The sequence below is a fragment of the Falco rusticolus genome, chromosome 3 (genome assembly GCF_015220075.1).
Source record: "Falco rusticolus isolate bFalRus1 chromosome 3, bFalRus1.pri, whole genome shotgun sequence".
Taxonomy (NCBI): Eukaryota; Metazoa; Chordata; class Aves; order Falconiformes; family Falconidae; genus Falco; species Falco rusticolus.
Window position 1 is genome coordinate 69255788 of NC_051189.1, and position 14196 is coordinate 69269983.

Genomic DNA, 14196 nt, shown 5'->3' on the forward strand with positions numbered 1-14196 from the left:
TATATATATCAGGAAAAGGCACAGAAAGCATCCAGGAATGTGGGTTTGCTTAACAAAGCAGAAATACAATCTTGCCTACAGAATTTGAAAATAACTTTTCAAACAGCTTATTCATAGTTGGATTGTTTTTTTCGTATATTTGTCGAGGAAAGTAGTGCATAAACAATAATAAATTGGTTCCATATATGTTCATGTCTGCAAAGCCATCTAAAATCTCAAGATCCCTCGTAACTGTTATTCTATATACGCACTGTATTTCCTCATTGCAATCTACTCATAGTGTATCCCACACCAGTGGAAAAATAGTTTCAAGCTTGTATAAAGGCAAAACCATCTTAATGCTCTTATGTGTCAGGAAAGTGCAACTTGTATGTTCACAGAACCTAAAGAAAAAAAGTGGGGGTTTTTGGCCATTCAGAGACTTGTACCTTGAAGAGACAAATCCATCAAGCAGTGTCCAGAAGAATTTGTTATTCCCCTTATACAACTATAGGAAATTCTGTCTCCCCAAGAGAATCAAGGCCCAACTATTTGAAATAAGGCCTTAAAAAAACATCAAAATTATTATTTTGAAGTTATAAATATATATGGAAATAAAAAGAGGAAAATTACATTAAATCTAAAAACCTGTGAAACATTCTAGAACTGATAATCCAGGAATCAAATACCCTTGTCCTGAAAGCTTGCAGCTTTTAGAAGAGTAAGACATAAAGTTTGTATTTTTATCAGGTAAGAGAAGGTGCTGCACAAATACTTAGCTTTAGAGCCAGAAGGTGGGTTGTCCTGGCAGTGCCACCACGTTGTACTGTGTGCAGGAACACTTGCTTGCTGACCAGTGCTAAGTCAATGCTATTATGCAGGTAAGTCCCCTGTGTTTTTATACTGTAATGATACCCATTTTCCTTTAGCTGGATTAAGATGTTAATGGACTAAACAAACCATATTGTATTGAGTAATGCTGATGTTCTAATTGTTTGCTTTTCATTAATTCTATGTTTGACATGTCATTTTTGCTATTAAATCATTGTTTGTCCATCTATCCTAGAAGCAGCACTTTGCAAACTTTACTGGATTGAGGTTTAACAAACATTCGCTTAAATAGTTAATCATTGGAAGTGTACAGAGCTCATAATGATGGAAAAAGCCGGGTGCTTACAGCATGATTTTATTAGGAAGAAAAGGGAAAACTTTAAAAAAAATCTGTTGTTTTAAGCAAAACTAGCTAATTGTGTTATGTTTAGATTGAGATATAAACTCTGTCTGTTGTCATGACTTTAAATGAAATAGGAGTCTGCACACCACATTTAGTTTATACAGATAAAACTAAACCAAGTCTTCTCTTTTTTGAAATGAAAGACAAAAACATTTCAAAATAATTAAAAAAAAAACAACAACACCAAACACCCACCCCAAATACTCTCTCTCCTGCTGGTATGTTTGAGAGTTTGCCATAAAAAGCAATATGTATCGTAGGATTTTATGAGCTTTCAGTTATTTGGGAACATGACTGAATAAATCAAATGGTAAGTTTTTTGGCTTTCATCAGAGTTCATGCTGATGTTTCTAAGCCCAGCATTACTGCTGAGAAGATTTTTGGGCATGCTGAGAATAGTTTCTTTAAAATATTACGGCAATATTTTAATATGTTGTCATATCATGGTGGCCCTTCAAAAGCACAAAAATACTGAAGAGCTACGTTTAAATGTGGGGGTTTTTTATGCCTGAGCTGCTTGGTGAGGTGAGGAGGGAAGCAGGATCTAAGAGCAAGAGTTGCTTCCCTTTGACTAACTCTCTCCTAGATCCCAGTGTTGTCAGTGATCTCATTTTTGCTCACCTGTGATGACCAGCAGAGCAGCGCACAGCCCCAGGGCCGCAGGGCATGGGCATGGGCAACCATTACGGGACTGTGGTGATGTCCCCCCGCCCCAGCTGACCGTGCCCCAGGGGCCAGGGGCCGAGCCTGGTGAAATGCCACAGAGGAGGATTGTGCGCCCATTGCTCCGCCAGCGGCATGATGACCCAAGCACGGTAGTACCAGCCAGAACATGATGCCCAGCGCAGCTGAGGGCAGGGGTAAGTGGTGAGAACCTGCAGTGCCTGTGCGCTGCCTGCTGTGGGGGCAGGACAGAGAGCTAGCACCCTCCGGGGCAGGCACTGAAGCCACAAAGCAGCTGAGGGTAGGGGGAATGTGTGGCACTGGCAGGGGCTGGAGTGGGGGCTATTTTCCCTTCCCACCCCTGCAGCAGTCTTTCACTTGTGGAAGTTCATCTCTGTTGCCTGCACTAGTTAATTCCCACAGGTTTAAAGTTCCTAAAAGCAAGCCAGAAAACAAGTCAGCTCTGGAAACAGAGGAACAAAACGCATTGTCATAGTTTGCACATATTTAATTATAGTGAAATGACAGTCCCTTCTGCCTTTCTGGTTTCTCAGCTGGCTCCATGAGCTCCTATCCAGGCTAAAAGGAGGCAGGCATAGATACTCAACCAGATACCACCCTGCTAGGCCACCCTTGCAAAAAGAAAGAGACAGCTGGCATACGGAGAAGGTAGATGTTTTTGAAAGAAGAAACAATGTCGCCAGGATCTGTTTTTATAACCATATCACCATACTGTTTGTAGTTGTAGGGAGAGATGCCCAGAACAGGAAATCCAAGCTGTTTGCGATTAGCCAGGCAGAGCTTCGAGTGTTTTTATATCTCACAGTGTAATTTTATTTGGAGCAGAATCTTTCATGTAACTCATTCTAACCATTCTTTACGTTGGAGAGATCCTTATTAAAATTAAATTTCAAATATTTCTTACATAACTGCAGTCAAAACAAAAGTTCAGCGGGTGCAGTATCTTTCTTGTCCCATATAGTTTCCAAAAAACAGATGGCTAGGGAAAAGTATATGTTATAGCCTCAATATGCACCTGACATTGAGACATATTTGGCCCAGGGTTCATAAGCTGATTATGGTATCTATGTATTTATAGCCCATGAACACGCAGCTTGCTTTTGACCAGGTGTTAGCTCTTAGTTTCCATACCATCCACTGGTAAGAAGGTACAAAGCCTGACAGCTGCGAACTTACACAACTTGGTAGCTGATAGGGAGCACAGGCAGGTTGAATTTTCAAAGAAATGCCTGCAAAAAGGCATCAAAAAAGTCTGATTTCCTGAACAACCACACCACGCACTGTGCAGCATTTTCCCACTTTATACAATTTTCTACCATGTTGCTGAATTTTTGCAGTATATTGTCTCTGTTGCAGTATCTACAGTATTGTTTATGCAGCTATTTTCTGATGCACTGAAGTGTGTTTTATGAATCAGAGTCCAACTCTTCTACAAAGCTGGTTTCAGACAGCTCTTGTATAATGGAACACAGCAAAATCCTGGACTTAAAAGCATCCTAACATAGCCCTAACACAGCTAAACATCCAGATTTGATTTTCACGTCCTGGACAATCCTAAAGATACCAAAGATTTAGCTCTATATTTTACATTAACACTACAGTGTTGCCAGAATGTTTTCTGCTTGGCTCAAGGTCGTGGGGACCCGCATAAAGCTTGCAACTTTCTAATGCATTCTAGATGTTATTTTAATGCCTCAGGTTTGCAGGCTACACCAGTAGCTTAAGAAGTCAGTCCCCAACTACAGTTAACTAAAAATAATGGAATATAATTATTACTTAAATTTCAACTGAAATTGAATTCAGTGCTAAATAAGGTATTATGATTATAAATTTGCAGATCTTTTTATGTAGTTGTTTAATTAGCTGGCTACTGGGATTTTTAATCAACTAATGAACTGAATGCAAATTCTGTAGTGGGTCAATGAAATAAGTTTTAAAAAAGGAAAGTAGGCAATTGGACAGAAGAAAAATAAATACATAATCATATTTTAAACTCTTTTCTTGTTCTGCAGCTAATGAGACTTCTCTCACAGATTCTGTAATGTCTTAGCATAAGAATGGTCAAGAATTAACAACTGAAATGTAATATTTTAAAAGGCAAATTCTCAGCCTCTGGAAATTGTTCTTATATTAAGCTCCTAAGCAATGGTAAAATTGTACATTATCTGTATCTGAATTTAGGAGGATAGCGTGTGTTTCAGAAATTAGGAAAGTTATTTCTATTTTTTCTAATAATTCTGTACATTTGAAAATGTTGTTGTCAATATGTTGTTAATAATGTGAAGAAATGACTAAAAACTTCCTGTCTGGGTTTGAAAATACGGTGACTGTGCAGTCAGATTTTAAAAAAGTATCTTATAAAGGAGGTAATGAGACGTCCATTAGCAAGCACAATTCAAAAAAAAAATCTCGAGACAACAAAAAAACCTCAGGATTTTATTTTAGGTACTTGATATTTAGCATTTCTAGAACTTTTTGTAAAGGCAAAATATGAAGATTCATTTAAAAAAGACAATCTTCTCTTTCACGGGAGGTAAGTTATTTTTGATTATTCAAAGTCATAATATGCCTGGGAAATGTGATCTGTCATTTCAGATAACAACAGTATGTCATGTTCCTGCCCATTCGGAGGGTAGTTATACATTATATTTTGCTTTGTCTTTTTAATAATAAATATTATAGGTACTACAGCCATATCATGTATTATAGCACATTGCAGAAATTTTTTGGTTTTTACACAATATGAATTGGTTCCTTTTCAGTAAGTTATTTGTTTTTATGGGGTTACATATGTCTGAAAAGTACAGCTGTTCTTTTATTCTTTCAATTAAATAAGTGAAAATCTTAGGTCTTAGACAACACTTGTTCTAATGAACATACAGAATTTTATTTTCTAATGTTTTGAAGTAAAAGATGACAAACAATTAGCATCTGTTTTTTGCATGCAGTCTGATGTAGATCATTAAAGGTTCCATTTTTGAACACAGTTCAGTTACTTCAGCTATGTATTCTGCCTGCAGTTCAGACACTTAGCTGTAGAAACATCTGCATAAAATTGTCTTTGAAGTTTTGTGGGTGGAAAACACAAACCTAGCTGAGCACACAACTGCTTTTATCCCTTTTTGTGTTTATAGACATTTTTGTTGGTTTACATTAATGCAGCAAATATTTTCAAATACTTTTAATTCTTTTTAACAAGTAGCTATTCTATGGTGCATGAGATTATTCCTGTTGATAAGGTAATATTGGCCTGAAATGTAGAAGACATTCTGCTCTGATTCAATTTCCATTGATTTGGGTTGGGATTCTATTTGAGAATAACATAATTAGGATCAGCACATTCCCATCTTTTGCCAGAGGTATCCAAGTGCTTTATTTCAGGCAATGTAACTATGCCAGTCTCATCTACTTTATATGTTTGATAGCTGCAGTGAGCATTTTCTCCTTTCATATCAAACTAGTAACTTGGTTAACCCAAAGAAGAATGCTGCTGAGAAGGCTTTCAGGATTCCAGTGCTGCATCAAGTGAGATTTACTACAAGTAGCTGCCTAATGCAGAAGGACTACACCCCTGCAATCTGGACTTGTAACTGCTGTATTTTGTAACAACTTGTTGTAGCCTTGGCAACCAATGGTGTGGAAGAAAAATGCTAGCATCCCCTGAGTAACCATGGAAACCAAAACAATGTTTATGGGTAATTGGATAATCTGACCCTCCTATATGACATAAGAGATATTTTATATTTAATACCTGGAGATACTATCTTCATGTTAATCACTTGGAACAAGTGATGTCTTATCACTGTAAAGCGTGAAGAAAAAAAGCTACATAGAAAGCATACAACAAAGAAAAATGAGCTGTCTCTTCTCTGTAATAAACAAATTTAACAGAATTTTTATTAGCATTCATTTGAGGGGATTTTAATACTGTTTATTGATAGCCAGAGATACTTCCTTGGAGTAATATGGTGAGCTGAATTATCCTTACTGTTTTGTGATATTAATATTTGGTCATCATATTGAGCAGCTGGAACTGAGATTAGAGTACTCCAGTTGTAAATAAAACTAATAACAATACCAATATTTAACATCAGAACTTCCTGGTGGCATAGTCAAATCACCAAAACCCCACTCTTTCTTTCTTTTTATTCTAAATGGCATAATGTTACTGTGAAACTCGTTAGCAAAGGATTCAGAGATTTACTGAATCTTGATCTGGCCTTGATCCAGCTTTGAAATAAACTATTCTCACTGAAACAAACTATTCCCTGTCATTTAAAAGAAAAGTTCCTGAAGGACCAAGAGTAATCAAATCACCTGAAGTACTTCCATAACGAAAAATGGTACCTGTTGCTGCTTTGATCGAGCAGCTCAGGTCCAGAGTTTTGCTTGAGAAATGAGGGATGAGGGTCTGGGAGCAGAGCCCTGAATACCCCCGGATCCCTCTGGTCTCGGCTGCTCGCTGTTGCCAGCAATCCTTTTCCATTGCTCCGCAGCAGCACTGTCCCAATAGATCACACAGCTGAGAACTGTCTCAGGCTTAATAAATCCTCAGAGTGCTAAGAGAGACTCTAAATATGTTTAGTTTTGTTACAGTCTTCCTACAGCATGCTCTGGAGAAAATACTTATCCTTTGTTGGGCAGTGGGACACTGTGCGTATTTTTAATCCTACATAACTCACCCAGTCCTTACGCTTCTCTCTGTCTGGAGTCTGGACATGCTGCTTGTCTACCTGGGGAGCTTCTGTACACAGATGGGGAAGGACAACTCTGGGGTGTAATTTAATACACTATCAACAATAAATCATCTGTGAAAACAGGGAATTTTTTAGAAAAACGGATGTAGTTTTTTTTCTCAATATCTACTGTCAAGGCTGAAACAAGTAGGGTTCTGCTTGGTATCATCAGATTTTTTTCCCCTTTTGCAGTATTAACCTACTTCTTTCTACTCTGATTGCTGTTGTACCTGGAATTACATCCAAGAAGAGAAACTGCAAATACCAACTTCTGCTGCTTTGTCTCATGTCATATGAAAATGCTTTAACAGATATTGGAAGAACCATGTCAAATATTAAACAAATTTGTATATAATTAATATTATAACATTAAATCGATGTTACATTGCATCATCTAAGCAAAGTCTGTGCAAAGACTTCGAATTTTTTATCTATGCCTTAGAAAGTAAACTGTATTTATCATTTACCTCAGGCATAATAAAGGATTTTGGTATGATAAAAGTATTAAATAACATAATTGGTAGAAAACTTCAGCTGTGCTCTTGGAGCTGCTATGGGAAACAAGTCTTATTAAAGCAGACCAGATAAAAGAACCCTGTAAAAAGCAAGTAAAATGGAAACAAACCCTGGTTGCTTGGAGAGAAACATTTTTTGGAGGAGAGGAGATCTAAGACTTGCTGTGGGAGCCTCGATTCTTTGTTTCTTCACCTGAAATTCTCAAACTGCATCTTTGTTTGGCTCTGGAGTCCTTGCTGCTGACCCTGGTGAGAGAACATGTCAGGGGCAAAGCACAGCTGACTGGGATTACTGCAGCGAGATAATTAAACTTGCAACCAAAGGTTTCTATGAAGAAAACTGCCATTGCCTCATGGTGGAGAGAGCTACTGCATCCAAACCGGGGGTGTAAGGCACACTCATCCTAGCTTACTGCCACAGGCTCACCCCAGGGTGCTGGGAAGCAGCCCAGAGAGAGTATCTGATGAACTTTTCTCTTTAAATCAGGGAAATGAGAAGAATACCAATGGTGGATACTCACCGAGGGAGAGCTGGAAGCTAATTGCAAGGAAAGGAGAAGGTGTTGGAATAAATGTCAGTTACACACGATGCATCAGGCTTACTGCAGGAATAATGGCCAGTAGAGATTTATGGTACAAACACAGCTGCTTGAAGACAAAGAATAGAAAGCTAATTACAGATGGGGACTTTTACAACTAAAAGTCAAATACTGAGATATCTAAAGTCAAATTAACTGCTAAAAAAAAGAGGTTTAATGAAATGGGAGACGTTTCAGAAAGCATCAGTGAAGGTCTGTGGTGGGTTGACACTGGCTGGCTGCCGGATACCCACAAAAGCTGCTCTGTCACTCCACTCCTCAGCTGGACTGGGGAGAGAAAATACAATGAAAGGCTCCTGGGTCAAGGTAAAGGACAAGGAAAGATCACTCACCAATTACCATCACAGGCAAAACAGACTTAGCTTGGCAAAAATTAATGTAATTTACTACCAATCAAATCAGAATAGGATAATTAGAAATACAACCAAATCTTAAAACACCTTCTCCTCTCCCTTACCTTCTTCCCAGGCTTCAGCATGGGGCCCCTCCCATGGGAGACAGTTCTCCATTAACTTCTCTTACATGGGTCCCTCCCATGGGGTGCAGCCCTTCAGGCACAAACTGCTCCAGGGTGGGTCCCCCATGGGGTCACAGGTCCTGCCAGCAAACCTGCTGCAGCCTGGGCTCCTCTCTCCATGGGGCCACAGCTCCTGCCAGGAGCCTGCTCCAGCGCGGGCTTCCCAGGGGTCACAGCCTCCCTTGGGCATCCCCCTGCTCCCGTGTGGGGTTCTCCAGGGGCTGCAGGTCATATCTGCTCCACCGTGGACCCTCATGGGCTGCAGGGGGACAGCCTGTCTCACCAGGGTTTTCCCCAGGGGCTGCAGGGGAATCTCTACTCCAGCACCTGGAGCATCTCCTCCCCCTCCTTCTGCACTGAACTGGGTGTCTGCAGTTGTTGCTTTCTCATATTCTCACTCCTCTCTCAGGCTGCAGTTGCTGTCATGCAGAGTTTTTTTCTCATTCTTAAATACATTATCACAGAGGTGCTACCACTGTCACTTGGCCTTGGCCAGTGGCAGGTCTGTCTTGCAGCCAGCTGGCATTGGCTCTATTGAACATGGGGGAAACTTGTAGCATCTTCTCACAGAAGCCACCCCTGTAGGCCCCCTGTTACCAAAACCTAGCCATGGAACCCAAATACAAGGTCACTGGCAAGTTGAAAGAAATTTCTGAAGAGTGAAAAATATGAAAGAATATATAGTTTGGCTAAGTTATGCTTCACAGGAGACAGAGAACAGTTTAATTATTTTTAGGGTAATTGTGAGTTTTGTAGGATAGTCTAAGAAAATTTAGAAACTTCCAATGACATTTGAAAACTGGAGAAGTTAGCCGTATGGAAGGATGACTCCTGAAAATGGAATTGACTGGTAGGAGAAACAAAATATGTCAGTAGTGAAAGAAGCGGAGGAAATAATGCAAGGATGATGATCTAATAGAATTACCACATCATAAAAGACTGAAACCCGACCTGTGACGCTATTTAGGAGATATTCACTGAGGCTGATGTGAGTAAATGTATGGCACATAAAGAAACTACTATTAGAAAAGCATGACTGTAAACAGCTGCTATGCAGTAAGGGTTTATACGTGACCTTGTAAGATGAGGAAAGCATAAGGTGCATCACCTGTCCTCTCTTGGAGGACATATATCCTTCTTTAATTTGGATATATGATAAACGGCCCCACAGATTATTTTGTGAGACACTCAATGACTACTTTATTAGTGAAGATTTGAGAGATTTTCTAATTTAGTACTCCACAGCAATAAAGAGACCTTGAAGTATATAAAAGAAGAATATACTAGAAAAGCTAAGTATTATCTTTCAGTAAGAGTGAAAAGTAAAAACCTAAACCTGCCATATTTTACCTTTCATTTCAAAGAATCAAAAAGGACGTTTGGAATACATTGCAGGAGCAGCCATGGACTTACGGACTTACTTCCCTTCTGTAGCTTCTGTATCATTACAGGTAGACAGAATCACTTATTTCTAAAGCTGGTAATCACTCTCCCCTGTAAGACTTTGTGATTCTTGCAGACTTTGAACATTTGAGCTGCTCTTTTCTGAGCTTTTTCAGAGCTAAATTACTTTGCAAAAAATATTTAAGCATGAGTCAACTGTTCCTAAGACCCTCTGGTCTTCTCTTGCTTTAAATGAAATTTGGAAGACCGATCAAACTAACCTCTGCCCTTAGCTGCTCCAACTAACCCCTCCCAAACACTGTTAGCTGTAAATCTTTGGGGAAAAAAATTAATGACTTCATGATTAGCAGGCAGCTTCTCTGGTGAGTTAATTCTGTGTACTTTCATGGGCTTTTTCTCTGTCTCTCCAGTGACATGTTTGAACTGCAGCAGCCTGTTCCACATCAAATACTTTACCTGAGACTGTTTTCTTTATTTGTGTCCTGTGGCCTCATTCTGAGGTAGGGCATTGACCAATTCAAGATGGAGAAAAAAAAAAGAGACTGTGAAAAAGACTAGGAAAGCTGGAGTAAATTAACACTGGACATAAATATTTGCTATATCTGTACCTGTATGATACTTCTGTAAAGGGCTTCTGTATCCACCTGTGTTTGCAATGAGTTTGTAAAAATACTGGCACTGTGTAATCATTAAAAATTAACAGTAGCTGAAGTAGTACCAACCCCTATGGAACAATCATGCTTTGGCATAGTGAGCAGGGAAAGCCGGCCACTTGGTTAGGAAGGAGTATAGGGGTAAGCTAGTTGTGGTTTTCTGTGTTTGTGTGGTCATAACTACGAATAATCAAACAGAATGCTCAGAAACACTGCTGAAAATATTAGCAATGCTAAAACCAAGGGGTTTTAATATGGATGCCAATGGGGTTGGAAGAATGTTTTTCGCTATTCCTTCACCAAAAGTAATTCCTTATTCCACCATTCTGTTTCATCACCAAGGAAGAAAATAGCTGGTGATGTATTTGACAAAGACTGTCTTTTCCTCCCACAATTGAGTATCAGCAGATAATGGAAACAAATAATTTGAAAACAGTAGATGGAATGCATTAACTTGTCTAAAAGATTACAGTACTATGTACAAGCTAATAATTTATTTGAAAATCAGGATCAGATGTGAGAAAAGTAACATAACTTCAATCAGTAAACAGTATCCATCAGTCACCAGCAGCAAATGTTCTGGGGAAACCAAAGAGGGTGTGAAGCACTCTTTTCCTGCAACTTCCCAGTTTTAGGCTTACTAATAATCTCTTTAGAAGTGTCCTGAAAACTGAATGTGAACTATTGTAGAGGGGAAGCAGTTATATAATAAATAAATCTGGTCCTGATTGAGACATCTCACTGCATTTAGGCATTTAAAGCAGAGAATAGGCACAGTTTTTCCTTTTTTGCCAGAAATCTCTATTAGTCACAGGCTCTTCATCATCCTGAGCATCCTTTGTCAGTCACACTTTAACAAAACTGCTGAGGACAAAAACCTGTGTGGCGGGGTGAGAGGAATGCTAAAGCAAAAGTAGCAAATATCCCATATCTAATGAACAGAGGATGAAAGGAACGTAAAATAATGATCTTTTGCATAGAACTGCACATGACTGTGTTTTTAATCATTAGGTTGTAGAATTTTAAGTAGCACAGCCAGGGAATATTCTGGAAACTACTGAATGTATAATGAGCATACAAAGACCATATTCCACATAAGGGCATTTATGTTTGCATTCAGAGCATGAACATAACGAAAAATCTGCTTCTGTAAATCTGTCCCAGGATGACTTCAATATGAATTATTCATGCAATAGCTTTGCACTTTTTTCTACTTTTAAATAGACAAAGAGTGCCAAACAGAAAAAGAAGATGTTCTGTCTAAAATCCTCTACATTTTTCTTTTTCTATAGGCAAAGGTTGAAATTTGCATGTACTACTGCCTGAAAATTTTACTCTCAGGTTCTCATATGTAGAAAAACTGAAGAAGAAACAGAATATATTCTTTTATTTGACATATGCTAAACAACATAGTAAACCAGATCTTTTTAAAACCAACCTGAAAATGAAATTTCTTTACTGTAATGTTTCTTAACTCCCTAGTCACAAGCTGTTAAACCTTCATTCTGACATATCAAAGATTTGTCAAAAAATATGGGGGTTTTTTGTTCTGGCAAATATGTAAGAGTAATGACTACTCCCAAAATGCTGAAGGAAACAGTGCAGAGTTCAAAAAAATTTCTATCATATGCAGTTTCAGTGAAAGAAAATCAAGTTTATATATATATATATATTTAACCTGTTACAATGAAAAGCTCTGCCTTGCATGACAGTGTGTGATTATAAACTGTATAGTTTCTGAATATAGACTAAAGATGGAAATATTTATACTTTCTCAGACAGATAGACCTAATTATAAATATGTTAGCCTGAACTATGTTTCTTCCAGAACTGCAAATCTTGTTCTTATTCTTCTCTTGGGCTGAAGTTAAAAAAAAAAGAGGGGGGGGTCACTGCTGTTTAGTGGATGAAGAAAGCATTCTGCAAAAGGTTAGCAAAGCTGTATGTTCACCTAACTATTGTTTTAGAAGGCTATTGGTAATCTATGTGAGAAGCTATTGCATGCTACAGGGCAACAACAACCCACCACCCTATCTAATGCCTTGTCTGAGTGGGAAATGATCCTGATTGTTCACATGGAATAGTTCCCAGGCCACCTGTCACAGCATGGGTGGGCCATCTGAGGTGGCTACTTACTGACAGGGAAGTTGTCTGAACCCCTTTTGTTGTTCCTCAGCATCGTGGCATCTGGCTGAGGTTTCCTTTATCCAGCGTCCAGGCTCAAGCTGCCACACGAGCTCCTTCCTCTCCAGCTGTCTGCATGGCAGGACCACATGAAGCGCACCCTAAAGAGCTCCTGTTACTGCTGCTACATGTACTGACTCCACAAAATGTTCTTTTTGAGAAGATATTAGGGGTAATCTTCCACTGATTAATTCTTGTTCCTGGAAGGCTGTTGGTGTGGTTTTTTTATGAAAAGATTATGTGAAATGAAATATGCCTGTCATTTCCATTGCCAAAATTATTCTTTTACCCTTTATTACTGGAGATGCTGTAAATAGCAGGCAGGAAGCTGGATGACCAGTAGGCTGTAATTTATAAAATATTTTGGGATATTTCAATATGAAAAGCTCTATAAAAATGCAAGACATTAATAACAAACTTGACAGTTCTAGGCTGCTCATATTTAAGGACAAATTCCCTTTAGAGGCAAAAATGAAATTCAGATCTACTCTATTTTTCAGGCCAAGATAATTCAAATAACTGATCTTTAAACAAAATTATGCTTTATCTATTGTCACAGGCAAAGCAGACTCAATTTGGGGAATTTAACTTGATTCCTTGTCAATAAATTTACTTACTGATTTGGGTATTAAGAAACAAAGAAGGCGAATATTTAAGTACTTGGGGAAATCGTCTTCAGCGACACCACCAGCTCCCCTCGGCCGTGCCCTGGGCTGGGGCCACTGGGGCCAGCTGGAGCCATCGGTGCCCGGCACGGGGCAGCCCCAGCCACTCCGCACAGAGCCCCCAGCAGGTCCCTGCTGCCAGCACTGGGCACCTCCATCCAGTACACCTATTTTGTCTGTTTTCCTGGTTTTCACATGCAGAGTTTGGTCTTGTACTGTATATGTAGGCCAGCACTAATTTTCTTCTGAGCATTTGTGATTTCCCAGTTTAACTACCAGCCTAGTGGATTACACACCTCAGACCTCTGAGGATCCCCTCTGAAGCACTTGTCTCCACGTGCAGCACTCTATATTGTTGGGTTTTGTGGGTTTTGGGTTTTTTTTGCTGATGGGTAAATTCAGTCCTGAAGCTACTTGTTTTGAGAGAGGTTTGCAAAATGAAAGGGTCTTACCCTGGTTTTGCCCTCTGGTGGTTTTGCAATTCTGGCTGTGCAGCTGTAAAACTCACTTACTCCAGGAAGTCTCCAGCTTTGCTATTTTCTATTACCTACAGAAGATCTAAAATTTGTTTACTATGACTTTTCTTCTGATTTGATATGTTAGAAAGATTCCTAACATAGCCTGTACTAGTCACGTCAGGTGAATCTATCTAAATTATAACCATACAATCATAGACCAGCCCAGGTTGGAAGCAACCTTGAAAGATCATCTGGTCCAGCCTTTCATGGGAAAGAGAGCCTAAAGGAGATCATCTAGCACCTTGTCCAATTGCATCTGGAAAACCTCCAGCAATGAGGACTCTTACCACGTCCCTGAGGTGGTTGTTGCAGTGAATGGTTGTACTCACTGTAAAATATATCTGGTTTATGTCAAGATGAAACCTCTCCTGGTGCAACCTGTACCTGTTGCCCCTTGTCTTCTCTGTGTGGTTCCTTGTGAAGAAAGCTCCATCCTCTTTGTAGCTGCCCTTTAAGTACTGCGATACTGTGATTATGTCGCCCCTTGAGCCTTCTTTTTTCAGATGAA